The 19,245-nt window shown below is 52.9% G+C and overlaps 1 protein-coding gene across 2 annotated transcripts in view; it reads right to left on the bottom strand.

The window, feature by feature from the left end:
* Positions 1-19,245, bottom strand: part of PAK4 (p21 (RAC1) activated kinase 4) — a 54,802-nt gene that overhangs the window by 18,239 nt on the left and 17,318 nt on the right. Inside the window, exon 1 of one of the 2 annotated variants that reach the window (XM_033226155.1) lies at positions 4,203-4,419. The exons of the other annotated variant lie outside the window; for it this stretch is intronic. The gene's annotated coding sequence lies outside the window, so the exon portion shown is untranslated. Of the gene's footprint in view, positions 1-4,202; positions 4,420-19,245 lie in introns of those variants that run through there. 2 annotated transcript variants of the gene reach the window in all.

The following is a 19,245-nucleotide window of genomic DNA, read 5'->3' as shown; positions in this document are numbered from 1 at the left end:
AAGGCAAGTCAACATCCCCCAGCCTCCTGTTCCCCGGTGGCCCCGGCTCCAGCCAAGGCCTCCACTCGAGAGAAAGGACCCTGGAGGTTTACAGGACAAAAACAGGGAGGGACAATGTCCCTGACAATAACCAGACCAAGACCAGAAAAGCCACCTTGGTTAGAAGGGAATCTGAAGACATTACACAAATGCACACACAGTTCTACACGGCTTCCCACTTTGGCTCAAACACTGACTCAACACGGCCCTGACTGGGAGGGCCCTGCCAACCTCGCAAACCTCACTTCCTCCCCTCGCTTCTCTCCAGCCGCGCTGGCCACCTTTGTGTATGTCTTGGACTCATCACAGCTGTTCCAGCCTCCTGGCCTCTGCACCTATCTTCCCTTCGCCAGAACTGCACTGCTCAGCCTTTCTTGATATTCAGGTCTTAGCGCAAATAAACCCTCCTCCGAAAGGCTGCCCCGACCCCCTAACAAAATGTGCACCCCACTTTTTATGTCTCTGTGGCACCACCCCCTGGCATCCTACACCTACTGACTGGCGGTGCCCCCAGCGGAATGTCAGCCCCCTGAGGGCAGGGACCTCTCTGTCTGTCTGGTTCTCGCTGGCATCTAGAGCAGTGGCTGGAACACAGTAGGTGCTCGAGACATATCCGTGGAACAAATGAGTGATGCCATTACTGAAGTAATGAGCCTGGTCCCTGAGGAGGCGCAGGGCACGGGGATCGCAGGGCACAGGGACGGGGCCGAGGCAGACACATGTCCCTGGGCCTCGTTCACTCACTGCCTGGAAGTCTGACCTTGATGCCTGGGGAGAAAGTGGGTCTTCAGAGACTGAATCTGGCTGTTCTGCAAGTAAGCTGGTGTGTGTCCCAACACCACAAAACGTCCCCCCACTGTGTGCACCCAGGCCCTCCCCACTGCAGGGGGCCCACCCAGCCACACGGCCTAGGCTGGGAATCTTGGGAAGTGACAGCGTATCCTGGCAAGAGCCAAATCACATGGGGGATGCCTCTGGAAATCCATGAGTCCCCACAATGGGTAAAAGCCCGTAAAGATGCAGATCGGGGTCGGGGGGCCTCTGGATTCAGCAGCATCTGTGGAGGGTGGAGGGGGCAGCCCTGCTCCCCTTTGTTCCTCCAGGTACAGCACCGTCCCTGCTGCCAGGCCTCTGCACGGACTGTGCCCCTAGCCTGGGTCCTGAAGAGGCCCCTGACCCCTCAACCTTCACCTTGTTATCCCTTCCTCTTCCTTCAAACTGCAGGTCCATGGCCAGGCGCGGTGGCTCATGCCTGTAATTCCAGCACTGTGGGAGGCTGAGGCAGGTGGATCACCTGATGTCAGGAATTCAAGACCAGCCTGGCCAACATGGCAAAACCCCATCCCTACTAAAAATACAAAAATTAGCTGGGTGTGGTGGTATGTGCCTGCAGTCCCAGCTGTTTGGGAGGCTGAGGCACGAGAATCACTTGAACCCAGGAGGCAGAGGTTACAGTGAGCCAAGATCACGCCACTGCCCTCCAGCCTGGGTGACAGAGTGAGACTCTGTCTAAAAAAAACACTGCATGTCCCGTGCCTTCCCCTTGACAGCATCTGTCACAGCTGTAATTTTACGTTTGTCTGTATGGTCCTTAATTAGTATGTCTCCTACAATGAACGGGCAGCCCCATGAGGACAGGGCCTGTCTGTCCTGGCCACTGCTTTGTCCCCAGCACAGGCCTGGTGCAGTACAGGGGCTCAGCAGGCAGCTGGTGGTTAAGAGCCTACTGCCCAGTCCCAGGTACTGACTCTATGACTCCAAGCTGTGTGCCCCTGGACAAGTTACTTAACCTCTCTGGGCCTCAGTGTTCTCATCTGCAAACTGGGGGTAGTGATAGTCCTTACCTCCCGGGAATGTTGGACAAGCGAATATGACACGTGTAAAACATTTACAACAGTGACTGGTGCCGAGTGGGGCCTCACTGCAGGCTCGCTGCTGTTATCAGTACTGCCAATCTTGCTGCTGAATGATGAATGAATGAATTAACAAATAAACTACAGAGGATGCCGGGCATGGTCCCTTCTGCAAATATGTTAGCCTTACTTTCTCCAGGGTTGGGCGAGGGGAGCCTGACAGGCTGTTACTGTCTGATAACAGGTCTGCCTCTCCCACTGGACTGGGAGACCCAGGAGGGCAGGGCCTGAGGCCCCATCTTAGCCACCCTGTGTCCGCAGGCTTGCCCAGCACAAGGTAAGGTACAGGAAAAAGAGTGTGGCTGAATGAAGAGATGATGCTTCCTTTATCCAGCCAGGCCCAGGCTGGAGCTCAGAGGCCCCAGTGATACCAGGGCTGGCAGTCTCAGGCCAAGCCCCCCTGCCCCGAATCTGGCCCAGCACAAAAAGGCACAGACATAAAGGTGCCCTTCACCCCTCAGAGGTACCCAGGGTGGGGATGGACACCACAACAGAGAGTGTGCGGGAGCCCATACAGCCTGGGAAATCGGAGCAGAGTCATTTATTCCTCCCCTGAGGCTGGGCAGGGGGAAGGGGGCGATGTGGCAGGAAAGAGGCTCTGCCCCTCTCAGGGCCCAGCACCCAAGCCCTCTCACTGTCCACTTCCCCTGCTGTGCAACACACGAGGCTGTGCACAGACACCAGGAGATACACCAGGCAGCAACCATGGCCTCTCCTCATAGACCCAACACACAGCAACTAGCGAAGCCATCCCACAACCCATGCACGCTCACACATGCACGCACACACATGCATACTCACAAACATGCACGCTCACACATGCACGCACACACATGCACACTCACAAACATGCACACACACATGCACGCTCACACATGCACGCACACACATGCATACTCACAAACATGCACACACACATGCACGCTCACACATGCACGCACACACATGCATACTCACAAACATGCACACACACATGCACGCTCACACATGCATGCACACACATGCATACTCACAAACATGCACACACGCATGCTCACACGCACATTCACAAATGCGTGCTCACATACATGCATACACATGCACACTCACACACATGCATACACACACACATGATCCCTAGACACAGATGCATATAAGGACACATCAGAGTGTGCAGGACATATGCAGCTGACACTACACAGAGCCAAGCCCTAAGACCACCACACAGACATGCAGATACACACCCAGCCACACAAACCACAGGCCTCCAGCCACATGCACTGGTCACACGGAAAGCTCCCTGGCCATTCTTCTCCAATATTTATCTTAGGGGAAAAAAAGAAAACTTCCCGGCTAGCCGGCAACAGCAGCAATCCACCCTCAACCCTACAACATCCTGAGCACCCAGCGGCGGCCCGTACAGGAGCATGGGCTCAGGAGGCTGGTGACCAGGGCTCAGTGCCTTGCTTGCCGCGGGGCAGAGGAAAAGGACATTTACCAAGAGCCTCCGTTCCTGTCTCTAGAATATGGGGCGCCAGCAGAGCGTGCCCCAGAGGGAGCTTCTGAGGCTTCAGTGGGAGAAGGTGGGGGAGCAGCTCTTAAAGCCACCCTGGCTCAGAGTACACGCTCAGCGAGTGGGAAGGCTGCGGCTCAGTCAGCCCACACCTGGGCCCCAGAAGAGCCATGGATGGACCGTGGACTTTCACACATGCTGCAAAGACTCGTGCACCCAGAGATGCAGACACTCCCAGAGACCCACACAGAGAAACACAGGGACACGTGCGTACACGCACAACGCCACAGACACTCCACGACTTCGAGGGAAAGCCATGCTGCACCCCAAGACACACACATACACACAGATAACCCCCAAGACACAAATCTACACCGGGGGCCCCCCGACCCCAAAACCACACACAGCAGGCAAGGAGACCTCCATGGATGCAGGCGCACCCAGTCAACTCCAGGATCACCCAGAGTGAGTGAGGCACAGTCTCACTGAAACTTCTGCCCCCATGCAAGCCAGACCCCAGGAGCGAGCTCCCACAGAGAGGCTCAGGGACCGACGCTCAGACGCCTGCAAGTCCCCAGCAGACAGGCACCTGCCGGCACGCACATGTTTAAACACGGCAACCCCGCCCCAACCCCAAGAAAGGTGCAGCCTTCGCACATGCTCACACTGGCTCCAGTGGCCAGACAGCAGACCCTCCTTCCCCAGCAGCCAGCCTAGCCCTCCTCTCTCCCCTCCCTCCTGAGGCCTGGCCAGCTCACCTCCACCACGCTCCTTCCCACTTCCTGGGCCACCCTCAACGGGGCGGGCCTGTGGAAAAACAGGCTTCCAGCTGGAAAGCAGAGTAGATCCAGGGCTCCCCAGGCCCTCGACGTGGGCACCCACCGAGGAGGGCTGGCTGGGCTCTATGCTCCAGCCTCCAGGGCAGCGGTGGTGACGCGGCCAGGCTGGCCAGGAGTTGAGCCTTGGCTGTGGCTTCCACCCACGGAGGGCGGGAGGGAGGCGGGGCTGAGCCTGGAGCTGGGGTGGGTGGGCCTTGGCCACGTGGCCCATAGCTGCTTGGATAGAGGGCAGGGCTGGGCGGGGACCCCAACCACAGCCTTTGCTTCAGCAGGGTCAGCCTCCCACCCACAGGCACACCCCGCCTCGCCCCCACATGCCAGTCTAGGTGCCAGGGGCTGGAAGGGGTGACTACACAGCAAGGCTGAGTGCCTGCAAGCGGCTGGCCAGGCAGCTAAGGGGCAGCCAGGTTTGCAACAAGGGACCGGGGTACGTACATGGGGGCGGCTGGGGAGTGACAGGGGCCGCTAGGTACAGGATAGAGCCCCGGGGAGGGGCGGGTGGGCTCTCTGACATGGAGCCAGAACTGGAGAGCTGGAACTTGCTTCTCCTCCACCCTGACCAAGGCTGGGATTCTAGCAAGTGCCCAGCATGGGCTGGAGGAAAGGGGCCACTCTGCCCCCCTCACCCATGAGGAGGAATCTAAGACAGCCTGACCGGGGGAGGGGCGAGGTCAGGGGAGACCACGGTGAAGCCCCCATATCGCCATGCCAAGGTGTGAGAATGGGGCTGGGAGGTGCGGATGGCAGGAAAAGGAGGAGGGAGAGGAGGCCGGGAGGTGGAATGTCATGCTGACACCGCCTCACCAGGATGAAACTAACCTTGCTGAAAATAGGCAGCTCAACATGACAAGGCCTTATTCTGGGCCAGGCCCTGCTCTTGGCACAGGCGTGGGCTCAGGGCTTTGCCTCACTGCTGCCCTAAATGGGACAGGTCCTTCCATAGGCCCCTTTCATCATGGAGGAAACTGAGGCCCGGAGAGGCAGAATGACTTGACGCCTGGGGGAGGTCAGGTGCTGGGACTCCCAGGCCAGGTGTCTGTCCTGGTGTCTGCGCCCTTAACCAGCTGCTCCGAGCATGAGGCTGGTGTGATCAGAACCCCCGTTCAGGAACAGAAGAAAAAGACGTTCCACCGCACTCCTCCCTCCCCTTCAAATCCCACCTCCCGTGCAAAGGCTGGCCCGAGGCAGAGCTCGCAGGTATAACTGTTTCTACTATGAACACTGTCTGTTCCCCCTCCACCCCAGCAGGCTGCGGAGGGCTGCCTGGTTCATCCCTTCTCACCCTCCGGCCCCACCTGAGGCACCTGCTCCTCCAAGAAGCCCTTCCTGCCACCCCAGGCTGGGTCAGGTCCGGGCTCCAGCCCTGCGCACTCCACCCTGCACCTCCCCATGCCAGCCCTGACCACCCAGGCTGTCGCTGTCTGCAGCCTACCCGCCTCTCATTCATTCACTGAGCTCCAGACACATACCAGGCACGCCTGTGGGAGGCCCTGAGAATTCAGCACTGAACAAACTCCACAAAACTTCCTGCCCGGGGGGAGCTGACATCCTAGAGGGACTCCATCAGGGACTCCAGTCCGGTAGGCGGTAGGGACCAAGGCTGCTGGGTACCCGGCCCCAGGATGGGTACCCAGGCCACGGTGAATCCAGGGACAACCGTGAGCAAGTGCCCGGGCACATGGCAGACAGAGGCCCCTGGGTCCTTCCCACTGCCCTGCTCTGGCACACCCCTGCCCCCGCAGCCAACTCCTCCAGGGCAGATGTTATCTCCACACAGACAACGTGGGCTGGGAGGCCGGCGCTAGCTCTCGGGGCCTGGAACTCCCATCTCCACCTCCGTCCACCCCCTGCCCACAGTGAGGAGGAAGTCCAAGGAGGGGCTGGGCTGGGCTCTGGACCACAGCAGGGCAGGTCTGGGGGATCCCAGAAGTCCCAGATCTCAGGCCACCGCCTCCCTGTGGGGTGGGGGTGGGGCATCTGTCGAGTAACCACCCGGAGAGGCGGCTCTGCAAACCAGACGGGCAGGTTTGGGCTCTGGCGGGGGAGTGGGTGGGGACTGGACAGCTCTGGACAGCCGCAGGAAACAAGGTCTCCAGGGGACAGAGAGGGAGCTGCACTGGGCGATTCTCAGTGATTCCCACTTTACCACACTTACGCTTATCTACCCCTTTTCCTTTTCCTTCTCTCTGTCTTTATGATACAGGCACATGGTTCAAAAGCCAAAAGGCACCAAAGGGTAAACTGTGACAGGATGTCCTCCTTCCACCCTGGCCCAGCTCAGCCCTGGAGGTTAGACTTCCGGTTGTTTTTTTTCTTTTCTTTCTGAGAGATCCTACATATGTGTACGGGTACACACGATTACCCACTTTTTAAAAAACAACAGAAATGGCAGCCACACGACACACAATATTCTGTACTTTGCTCTTCTCAAAAACATTCCGTGGCTCTCCCACGCTGCTGGCACTTGGGAGGAGCTTAGCAGCATCCAGCGGAAGCGGGGACACATGCTCGACCTAGCAAGAGCTCTCCTGGATACACACTCCAGCGTAACGCAGGCCCATGGGGCAGGAAGCACGCGCAAGAAGGGACTGGAAACAAGACAAATGCTCGTTCCCAGGAGGTGGCGAATGAAGGGTGACCTACAGGCTCCATGGCACTGCACACGACAGGGAGAATGAATGAATGACTACAGCTACATGTGGATGCGCATCAAAGAGGCCACACAGAAGAGGCAAAAACATCGAACGGTACTCCGTCCTCGGACTTTAAGGTTCAAAACCAGGCAAAAGGAAACTGCTTCAGGCTGCATACAGAGGTGGCAAACAGAGAGAAAAGCAAGCATATGAGGGCCTCAAAAGTCAGGAGAGTCGGACTGGGTGCGGTAGATCAGGCCTGTAAACCCAGCACTCTGGGAGGCCAAGGCGGGAGGATTACTTGAGGCCAGGAGTTCGAGACCAGCCTGGACAACATTATGAAACCCCATCTCTATGTTTTTAGAGAATTAAAGTTAAGGCCAGGTGGGGTGGGTCACATCTGTAATCCCTGCACTTTGAGAGGCCAAGGTGAGATCACCTGGGGTCAGGAGATTAAGACCAGCCTGACCGACATGGTGAAATCCCATCTCTACTAAAAATACACAAATTGGTGGGGCATGGTGGTGGGCACCTGTAATCCCTGCTACTTGGGAGGCTGAGGCAGGAGAATCACTTGAACCTGGGAGGCGGAGGTTGCAGTGAGCCGAGATGACGCCACGGCACTCCAGCCTGGGCGACAGAGTGAGACTCTGTTTCAAAAAAATAAAACAGGCCGGGCGCGGTGGCTCAAGCCTGTAATCCCAGCACTTTGGGAGGCCGAGACGGGCGGATCACGAGGTCAGGAGATCGAGACCATCCTGGCTAACATGGTGAAACCCCGTCTCTACTAAAAATACAAAAAAAAACTAGCTGGGCGAGGTGGCGGGCGCCTGTAGTCCCAGCTACTCGGGAGGCTGAGGCAGGAGAATGGCGTAAACCCGGGAGGCGGAGCTTGCAGTGAGCTGAGATCTGGCCACTGCACTCCAGTCCGGGCGACAGAGCGAGACTCCGCCTCAAAAAAAAAAATAAAAATAAAAAAAAAATAAAACAACAACAACAAAACACAAAAAATTAGCCGGGCGTGGTGGCACATGCCTGTAATTCCAGCTACTCGGGAGGCTGAGGTATGAGAATTGCTTGAACCCAGAAGGTGGAGGTTGCAGTGAGCTGAGATTGTGCCACTGCACTTCAGCCTGGGTGATGGACTCTGTCTCAAAAAAAATTAAAATTAAAAAGAGTGGATGCTTCTGCGGGGAGGGAGGGCCTGGGAGCTTTTGGGGGTAGGGGGAGGCTGGCACCATCTGTTTCTTCACCTGGAGGGGTGACTACATAGATTTTTCCCTTTATAGTAATCAGTTTTATAAAACATAAGCATTTATGTTTTATGCAGTTTTCACTGTGTATCCTAACAATTTATAATTATGATTTTAAAGAAAAATGTATATATTTACACAATTGTCCCCTGGTAGCTGAGGGAGCCGGGGGTACCATATCCAGGGATGCTCGTCCCTCAGTCGGCCCTCCATAACCACGGATGGAAAAGCTGGCCCTCCACAGTAAATTTTCAGACCGGGGTTGGTTGGTTGAATGGGTGGGTGCAGAACCGGTGATCCTGAGGGCCCATGATACCAAGGGCCGACTATATACACAGTAGTTCCCCTTACCTGTAGGGCGTATGTTCCAAGACCCCCAGTGGGTGCCTGAAACTGTAGATAACACCAACACCGATTGCCATCAGTTGGAACACGTTTCTGTTCCTGTCTTCCATCCCCCAAATGTAATGCCTTTTCCACAAGCACTTATGTCCTGTGGCTGTAACTTTTGCAGTTTCAGGTGTGACAGTAAACCTAGCACAAATTCTTTCCCTTCTTCACAATTTCACGGACAGAAGGCTCGTTCTTACTGTAGAGCTTAGTAATCTTAGCATACAATTTTTTTTCTTTTCCTTATTAGGTTAAATACATTCCTCTTTTTCACTTAAAGGAAGCACTTTACGGCTTCTCTTTGGCATATCCAAATTGCCAGCATCACTACTCTTGCACTTTGGGGCCGATGTTAAGTAAAGTAAGGGTTACCTGAACATAAGCACTGTGGCACCGCAACAGAAGATGCGATAACCGAGAGAGCTACGGAGTAGTCACAGATGGGTAGCACATACACCACGGATATGTGGGAAAAGAAAGGTGATTCATGTCCCAGGCAGAACGGAGTGGGATGGCTCAAGATTTCATCCCGAGGCTGTGCGGTGGCTCCTGCCTGTAATCTCCGCACTTTGGGAGGCTGTAGCAGGAGGATCGTTTGAGCTCAGGAGTTTGAGACTAGCTGAGCAATATAGAGAAACCTCGTCTCTACAAAAAAAAAAAAATCACAACTCAGCATGGCGCGCAATTAAAAATGTATAAGCTGTTGGGCCGGTGCAGTGGCTCACGCCTGTAATCCCAGCACTTTGGGAGGCCAAAGCAGACGGATTCCTTGAAGTCAGGAGTTCCAGACCAGCCTGGCCAACACGGTGAAACCCTATCTTTACTAAAAATACAAAAATTAGCTAGGCGTGGTGGTGCATGCCTGTAATCCCAGCTACTTGGGAGGCTGAGGTGGGAAGAATCGCTTGAAACCAGGAGGCGGAGGTTGCAGTGAACTGAGATGGTACCACTGCACTCTGGCCTGGGTGACAGAGTGAGAGTCCATCTCAAAAAAAATAAATAAAACAAATGAATTGGTTATTTCTGGAATCTCCCATGTACTTTCGGGCCATGGCTGGTCGCGGGTAACTGAAACCACAGACACACTGCATAGATATGTGTGTGTTGGTGATCTTTCCCTGCCTCGATCTTGGTGGAGCACTGCCTTGCTGCTTTGGCAGCTGTGTGGAAGGACTGTGATGTCTGGAGCCAGTCCCCATGGGGCCAGAGTGGTGGTTTCCTGTCTTTTGCTCTTATAAATGGTGCAGCAGCACTGTGTGCGGCTCTCATTTCTCACACTTGCAGGTGTGCAAGTTTGTCTGTGGGTAAATGCCCAGCAAAATTCACCACTGCCAAGTGGCCCTGCGTGAGGCCTGTCCCCCACTCACAGCCCCTCGGTGGTGCCGGGGCCTATCGCCTTGGCCTCGCAGCATGGGGCGTGGCCAGTCTCTCTGATCTTTGCTGATATGTGAGATCTGGCTCCCCTCAGCCTAGTTTTCATTTGTATTTTTCTATTTAGTAGGGTTGAGTATCGTTCGTATTTATAAAAGCCATCAGAATGTCCTCTTCCGCTAAGTGTCTATTCAAAGCCTTTGCCTTTTTCTGCTAGGTCAGGGAGACCTTTGTAAATCTAATCTGATTGTATCCTCTCCTGCTAAAAACCTACTCAGGCCCGCAGAGCTAAAGCCGTCTCCTCACCAGGGTCACGCCCACCTCTCTGTCCTCATTTTTGCACACTTTCCACCCCCAGTCACCTGCTACAGCCACACGCAACCTCCTTCCCACGTTCATGGACTCCACCAACAGAAATCCAATGTGTGTCTATCACGTGCTGCCTGCGCGGGGGCAGAAGCGCAGTGTGGGCCCTACCCCATCAGGCTTAGAGTCAAGCACCACACACAAAAAATGTGGAAGTCCAGCTGACACACACTGGCTGGAGGGAAGGGTGGGCAGCAGGCCTGAAGGGGGACGGACGGTGTGGTGGAGGCAGATTGTGAGAGAGCAAGGGGAGACAAGGTGGGTGCCAAGGACAGGCCTGGGTTTTTGTATTCTTTTAATTTTTATTTATTTTTTTTAGAGACGAGGTCTCACTATGTTGTCCATGCTGGTCTTGAACTCCTGAGCTCAAGCCATCTGCCTACCTCGGCCTCCCCCGGTGCTGGAATTACAGGTGGGAGCCACTCCACCTGGTCCCGGCCTGGGTTTTACAGATGTAACTTTGGCTGCCCTGTGAAGGATGGGATCAAGGGGCCTGAGTGGGTGTGAGGATGAGTAACAAGGAGGCACCGCTGTCTGGGCAACTGATGAGGCAGCCGGGACAGCAGCAGTGGAGAAAGAGGGACAGCAGCGGTGGAGAGAGAGGGACAGACCTGGGCTATGTCTACCAAGAAAAGGCAGTGCTCGCTGACGACTCAGACACTGGGGCTGAGGAGGAGGTAGTGTCAAGGATGACTCCGAACCTGGGCCCAACACAGTGCCATCTTCTACACGGGGAACCCTAGAGGAGCTCCAAAATGCCAGGTTCCAGAGCTCTTTTTTCAAGAGCTCCATCTTGAAAAAGAAAAAAAAGAGAGAGAGAGAAAGCCAGAGGAATCCCTCTCCCCACACTTAAGGCCTGCTGCAGCGAGTAACCCAGATGGGGTGGGACGGTCACCGCAACGGAGCAGCAGAACGGGACAGAGAACCCAGAAACAGACCCACACCAACATACCGAGCTGGTTTCAAAAATGTATTTGTATGATGATAAAATATACAGCATATTTATCATTGTTAACCATCTGTAAGTATACAATTCAGTGGCATTAAATACATCCACAACGTTGTATAACCACCACCACCATCTACATCCAAACATGTTTACCATTCCAACAACAACTATGTACCCATTAAACAACAGCTGCCCGTTTCCCGCAACTCCTGATAACCTCTCTTCTACTTTCTTTCTCTCTATATATACATAAACATATATTTTATTATTCATTTATTTATTTAGAGACACAGTCTCTCTTTGTCGCTGGGACTGGAGTGCAATGGGGTGATCTCAGCTCACTGCTATCTCCACCTCCCAGGTTCAAGACATTCTCATGCCTCAGCCTCTCAAGTAGCTGGGATTACAGGCGCCCACCACCACGCTAGGCTAATTTTTGTATTTTTAGTAGAGATGGGGTTTCACCATGTAGGCCAGGCTGGTCTTGAACTCCTGACCTCAGGTGATCCGCCTGCCTCAGCCTCCCAAAGTGCTGGGATTACAGGCGTTAGCCACCAAGCCTGGCCCTATATATACATTTCTTTTAAAAGAGACCGGGTCTCACTATGTTGTCTAGGCTGGACTCAACCTCCCGGGCTCAGGTGATCCTCCTGCCCCCGGAATAGCTGGGACTCCATGCGTGCTTTCTGTCTCTTTGTATTTGCCTACTCTAGGTCCCTCACAAGTGGAATCATAGAGGATTTCTCCTTCTGTGTCTGGCTGATTTCACTAAGCATAATGTTTTCAAGACCATCCACTTGATAGCTTCTACCCAAAATTTCATTTCTTTTTATGGCTGAATAATATTCCATGATGTATACCATCTTTTGTTCCTCCATTCATCCACTGATGGACACGGGGCTGTTTCTACCTTCTGGCTCTTGTGAATAAGGCTGTGATGAGCCTGGGTGTACAAATATCTGTTCGAGTCTCGGCTTTCAATTCTTTGGGACGTACAGCTGGGAGGAGAATTGCTGGCTCATGAGGTAATTCTATGCTGAACAGCAGCGGCACCATTTTACATTCTCACAAGCAATGCATGGGGCTCCAATTTCCCCACATCCTCCCAACACTTGTTATTTTTGTTTTTTTGACAGCAGCCATCCTGGTAGGTGTGATGTAGTATCTCATCGTGGTAACTGATTCTTGTGAAAGAAGCCTAAGCAATTCAACAGAGGAAAGACAGCATTTTCAACAAATGCTGCTGGAACAACAGGACATCCATATGCCAAAGGGGAAAAAAAAGAACTTTAATCCAAAACTTATACTTTGCACAAAAATTAACTCATAATGGATCACAGACTTAAGTATAAAACTATGAAACTTTTATGGGAAAAAAAAAAAAAAAAGCAGGCCGGGTGTGGTGGCTCACGCCTGTAATCCCAGCACTTTGGGAGGCCAAGGCGGGTGGATCACGACGTCAGGAGTTCAAGACCAGCTTGGCCAATATGGTGAAATCCTGTGCCTACTAAAAATACAAAAATTAGCCAGGCGTGGTGGTGGGCGCCTTTAGTCCCAGCTACTTGGGAGGCTGAGGCAGAAGAATCGCTTGAATCCAGGGGGCAGAGGCTGCAGTGAGCCTACTCCAGCACGGGCAACAGAGTGAGACTCTCTCTCGAAAAAAGAAAAAAGAAAATTCTTTGGTACCTAAGACAGGGCACAGGGTTCTGAGACTTGACAGCAAATGCGCAATCCATAAAAGAAAAAAATTAATACAAAACTAAAAACTTTTGCTCTGCAAAAGTCCATATGAAAAGTATTAAAAGACATGCTACAAACTGGGAGAGAATATTTGCAAATCACATATCTGACGAAAGACTAGTACGTAGAATAAAGATCTTGCCAGGTACAGTGGCTTATGCCTGTAATCCCAGCACTTTGGGAGGCCGAGGTGGGTGGATCACCTGAGGTCAGGAGTTCAAGACGAGCCTGGCCAACATGGTGAAACCCCATCTCTACTAAACACACAAAAATTAGCTGGGCCAGGTGGCACATGCCTGTAATCCCAGCTACTCGGGAGGCTGAGGCAGAAAAATCACTTGAACCTGGGAAGCGGAGGCCGCAGTGAACCGAGATGGCGCCACAGTACTCCAGCCTGGGCGACAGAGTGAGACACGGTCTCAAAAAAAAAAAACAACCGAAAACAAACAATCCAATAAGAAAACGAGCAGAAGACATGAGAGACCTTTAGCGTGAAGAGGATACACAGATGGCAGAGAAGCACATGAAAAGCTAATCAACATCATCACCATTAGAGAAATGCAAATTAAAGCCACAATGAGTTATCACTGCACACTTATTAGAAGAGCTAAAATAAAAAATAGTGACACCACCCAACGCTGGTGAGGATGCGGGGAACCTGCCGCTGGTGATATAACATGGTACAGCCACTCTAGAAAACGGTTTGATGGTTTCCTTAAAACATGGAACCACCACACTGCCCAGCAATTGTACCTCTGAGTATTGGTCCCAGAAAAACAAAAACTGACATTCACACGAAACCCTGTTTGTCAAGGTTTATAGAGGCTTTGTTTGTAACCGCCAAAAAATTACAAAAACCCAAATGTCCTCCAATGGGAAACGGTTAAACAGTGGCGCATCCAGACCACGGGATACTACTCAGTAGTCACTAACAGCACAGCAATCTGGATGCACCCCCAGAGAATCATGCTGAGGGGATAAAGTCAATGCAAAAAGGGTGCATACTGGGTGGCTCCATTTACATAACATTCTTGAATTGACAAAATCATAACAATGGGGGAACAGACAGATGAGCGGTTGCCAGAGGTTAGGGATGGGTAGGGGAAGGGTGTAGCTATGAGAAGGTATTATGAGGGATCCTTGTGATTGAACAGATGCTCTGTATCTGAACGGTATGAACGTCAATCGACACTCTGGTATCTGGTACTACCGTCCTGCAAGGTGTTAGCATTGGGGAAAACTGGGTAAAGGTATGCCAGACCTCCTCTCTGTATTCTTTCTTTCTTCCCTCCCTCCCTCCTTCCTCCCTCCCTCCCTCTCTCCCTCCCTCTTTCTCTCCTTCTTTCGTAACAGAGCCTAACTCTCTCACCCAGGCTGCAGTGCAGTGGTGCCATTAACAGCTCAGAGCAGCTTCAACCTTTCGGGCTCCAGTGATCCACCTCGGCCTCCCAAGTAGCTGGGACTCCAGGTGCACAGCATCACAGCCAGATAAGTTTTTCTGTTTTGGGAAGAGATGGTGTCTCCCCATGTTGCCCAGGCTGGTGTCGAACTCCTAGGCGCAAACGATCCTCCCGCCTTGGCCTTCCAAAATGGGGTAGAATTATAGGTGTGAGCCACCGCGCCCGGCCACTCTGAGGTACTTCTTACAACTGTAGGAGAATCTACAATGATCTCAGAATTTAGTTTTCTTAAAAATAATAATGGTTTATTTAAAATGCTAGACCCTTTCCCATCTTTTAGCCTTTGAACATGCTATTTGCTCTCCTTGGGACAATGTTCCACAAACTAACCCTGCTCCTCCTTCAGGCCTCAACTCAGAAGTCTCCTCCTCCAGGAGGCCTTCCTTGACTTCCTAGGCTGGAGCCAGGGCCTCCCACAGTCCTCTGGGTCTTCTCCCATCACAGCTGTCACACGCTGGCCTGTGCTTTCCAAGGTCACTTTGGTTTGTCACTGCCTAGTACCATGTCTGTCTCCCTCACTATATTATAAGCTCCATGAAGGCAGGACCTCAGCCTGACAGGGTGGTGGCTGACCGGCTGGACTCAGAGGAGGCAAAAAGTGACTATCAACAAAAATGAGTGAATGAATGGCAAGCATGACAAAGATACTAACAGCCAAGACTCATTAAGAGGTTTCCACACACTAGCTTCTACGAGTGCTCTGCATGGATGAAATAACCCTCACACAATTCCATTTTACAAACGGGGAACTGAGGCCAACAGAGGCGGGGCAGAGGTCAACACATGCCCAAGGCCATCCAGCTAGAAGGTGGCAGAGCTGGGTGGCAAACCCAGGCCAGTTAGATACAGAGCCTTTGATAGTAATCTCCCCGCCAGAGGGCCTCCCCAAGAAAGGCTGAGCGAGCCTGGCTAACAGGGCGAGTGAGGGTGGGGAGTGGGCGGGGGGTGGGGGAGGGCAGTAGGGGAAGAGAAGAGGCCCGCCCTCCTGTCCCCAGCTGCTGATCCATGCCCTCCTCCAGTGAAGGCCTCACCGTGGTACACACAGGCCCCAGGCAGCACCAGCACCCCACTGTACCTTACATAAGCTCAGGGAGGGCCCCTTCATATCATGGCTGTAACTGAGTCCCATGTGGTGCCCCAGGAAGCCAACAGCGCTCTACCACTTCCACTGGAGGTGGCCACTTCAAACCCAGGTGGAGGAGGGGGCTGCGGGCCTGGGTGAGAGGAGCCCAGAGCGTCCTCCTGGGCACCGCCCAGGGCAGAGCTGCTTTCCTCTGGCCATGGGTGGGGGTGCCCTGACCCCCGCTGGGAACCATTCCTCCTGGCACAGAGCTTCATTACTCCACCCAGAGAAATCTTAAGAACAAAATATTGAGAGAGTTGCAGCCAAGTGCCGCCGGCCTCGTACCATTTGGACGCAGTTTAAAATCCTGCAGAACAATGCTGGACACTGTTTAGGGAAGCAGACGCAGGGCCAGCGAGGCCTGGGGCCCTGGGGGAGGCACCTGGGGGCTGCACCCACAGCAAGCATTTCGTCTTTTAGCTGCCAATGGGCCTGAGGGTGGTCAGCAGGTGATTCTCTATTCTCTTGGGGGTGTCTGAAATCTTTCACAACACACCAAAAAAGAGGTAACAATGAAAAGAAAGGCAGGAGAATGTTTTTGTTAGTACTGGGAAGGGCAGGTGGAGGAGGGGCTTTCAGGGAGTTGGTGATGCCTGTCTTCTTGATCTGGGTGGTAGTTTCATGCCTGTTTGCTTTATAATTATTCATGAAACTGAACATGGAGGTTTTACGCACTTTTCTGTACACAGGTCAGATTTTACACCACCATGCAGGAAAAACCGGGAGAGCGATCCTGACAATTGTAAGCTTTCTCTGCATTTGTGTGTGTCTGCAAACAGTCTCTCTCCTCATTCCTTTACCGTCTCTCTCTTTACCATGAGCACAAGTGCACACACACACTCACACACACATGCACACTTCCCAAAGCTGTAACTTCCACCATAACCACAGCAGCATCCTCCGGCCCCTTGTAACTCCTGGCCTGTTTCCTGCAAGGAAGACAAAGGCCGGGAAGCAGCCGGCCCTGGGGCCCTCAGACTCAGGCCACAACAGCCAGGTCTCTCCACATGCCAGGCACTCTCAATCCGGCTCCAATCCCAGTCCTCAGGAAGCCCTTCTGGCCTCCGGAACAAACCCAGATCAACAAGTCCCTGTCCTGGGGCACCACAGCTGGTCACCCAGAGTGGAAGGAGTTATTACTAAAGATTGGGTCAAGCATCCCTCTGGCAGGGACGGCTTCTGGCTGGTTTGTCGGTGTCTTGTGCTGGAGATAGGACAGCAGAGAGACCACTACAAAGTGTTACGTGCAGGCTCCATCCTGGTGCAAAACCAGGCTGCAAGGAGGGTGCTGTTCACACCCTATTTTGTAGAGGAGAGTGAAGCTCAGAGAGAAGACGTGTCAGCCCTCAGTCACATGGCAAGTGTATCAGATCTAGGATTCCATGGCAGGTCTGACCTGGACCAAAGTCCACTCACTTAACCACATCCATCCATCTATCTATCTATCTATCTATCTATCTATCTAATCAACCTATCTAATCTATCTTATCCTATCTATCTAATCAATCTATCTTATTCTATCTAATCAATCTATCTAATCTATCTTAATCTATCTATCTATCTATCTATATCTATCTATCTATCTATCTAGAGATAGGGTTTTGCTCTGTCACCCAGGCTGGAGAGTAGTGGCGCAATCATAGCTCACTGCAGCCTCCAACTCCTGGGCTTAAGCAATCCTCCCTCTTCTATCTCTTGAGCAGCTGGGACCACAGGCACATGCACCACGCCCTTTTACATTTTAAATAATTTTTAAATTATTTTAAAACAATAATTTAAAAAACGTTTTGTAGAGCGGAGGTCTCACTATAGCCCAGGCTGGTCTCAAACTCCTGGGCTCAAGTGATCTGCCCATCTCAGCCTCCCAGAGTGCTGGGATGTGAGCCACTGCGCCCAGCCATGTTCCTTCTTTTATTCATTCACGCACTCAACAATTTTTTTTTTTTTTTGGAGACAGAGTCTTGCTCTGTCTCCCAGGCTGAAGTGCAGTGGTATGATCTCGGCTCACCGCAACCTCTGCCTCCCGGGTTCAAGCAGTTCTCCTGTCTCAGCCTCCCAAGTAGCTGGGATTACAGGCGCCCGCCACCACACCTGGCTAATTTTTGTATTTTTAGTAGAGATGGGGTTTCACCATGTTGGCTAGGCTCGTCTCGAACTCCTGACCTCAGGTGATCCACTCGTCTTTGCCTCCCAAAGTGCTGGGATTACAGGAGTGAGTCACCGCGCCCAACCCTTTTTTTTTTTTAATGCTTCTATCCAATGAACAACGAGTCCTTAATATGCACTCAGCAGGTGCCAGGCACTGTTCTAGGCACTGAGGACACAGCAATGAATAAGACAAGAGTCCCTGCCCTCCTGGGGTTGACATTCTAGTGGGAACACAATATGCAGGTAAACAAGCGGGAGAAGGGACAGAGAGTGACAAGGTGCTCTTTCAGACAGCACAGTCAGGGAGGTCTCTAAGGGGGTGGCGTCTGAGCAAAGACGGGATACAGGTGAGGAAGCCACGCGGAGTACCCGGGAACAGCACTGAGGGTGGAGGGCATGGTCAGTGCAGAGGCCCCCAGGACTGGAATCCGAGTGGCTGGAAGGGAGTGGGGAATGGAGCAGCTGAGGTCAAGGAGGTTTATATTAAAACGCAGAAGTGGAAGGGCAGCTCCCGGAGGCCCAGTCACCACAGCCCAAGGCATGTACAGTCACCATCAGGCTGTTGAGAAGGAAGCAGGTGGAGAGGCCAGGAAAGCCACTCAGAGTGACACAAGCGGCCAAGGGTAGAGCTGGGGTGGGAGACCACTCCGCCCTGAAGGTGTAAGCACCACGCGATGCAGAAGGGCTTGCCAGGGTGGGTGGGAGCAGCTCTCAGCTGGGGGCCTGTGGCCCTAGCAAAGCAGGAACCGGAGGCCCACATGTTAATGCCACTGGTTTACTTGAAGCCAGGGCACCCAGCCCATTGCTCCCACGCCGTGGGGGTGAGGAGGGGGGTGACCTGAGCCTCTGACCTTTGGTCCCTCCTGCCCTACTTCTGCTGGATCTGGGTACCAGCCTTACCAGGAGTGACTTCAGAGTAGTTTTCTCAACCTAATCACTTTTTTAAAAAAAAGTTAACTTTTACTTTAAAAGTGAACTTGACAGTCATGCAGACATTTAGTAATTCTGATGCTCATCCAAACACCACCTAAAAGCGTGCTTGCCAGAAGAAACTGAATCTGCATCAGATCAAGCCTCTAGACCTAAGTCCTAACTTACAGGAAGCACTGAGACAGACAACACGTGCAATGACACCACAGGGATGTATCAGCTGGCTCCAGACTGCAAAACTCCAGGACAAATGGCCTGGGTTGCCCGTAGAAAAACTACCAAAACAAGCACGCCAAAGAGCTGACGCCAGGATCTGAGTGTGGCGGTGCACACCTGTGGTCCCGGCTACTCAGGAGACTGAGGCAGGAGGATCGCTGCAGCCGGGGAGGTCAAGGCTGCACGTGAGCTCTGATCGCTCCACTGCACTTCAGCCGGGGAGGTCAAGGCTGCACGTGAGCTCTGATCGCTCCACTGCACTTCAGCCTAGGCGACAGCGGGAACAAAACAAAAAAAAGAGGCCTATCAAGTGGATGCAAAGTGTAGACCTTGTCTAGACCCAAATCAAACAAATGGGCCAGGCGCCATGGCTCACGCCTATA

This window comes from Trachypithecus francoisi, unplaced genomic scaffold (assembly GCF_009764315.1).
Source record: "Trachypithecus francoisi isolate TF-2019V2 unplaced genomic scaffold, Tfra_2.0 Lachesis_group12, whole genome shotgun sequence".
In the NCBI taxonomy this organism is placed as follows: domain Eukaryota; kingdom Metazoa; phylum Chordata; class Mammalia; order Primates; family Cercopithecidae; genus Trachypithecus; species Trachypithecus francoisi.
This window is presented reverse-complemented; position numbering and strand designations above follow the sequence as displayed.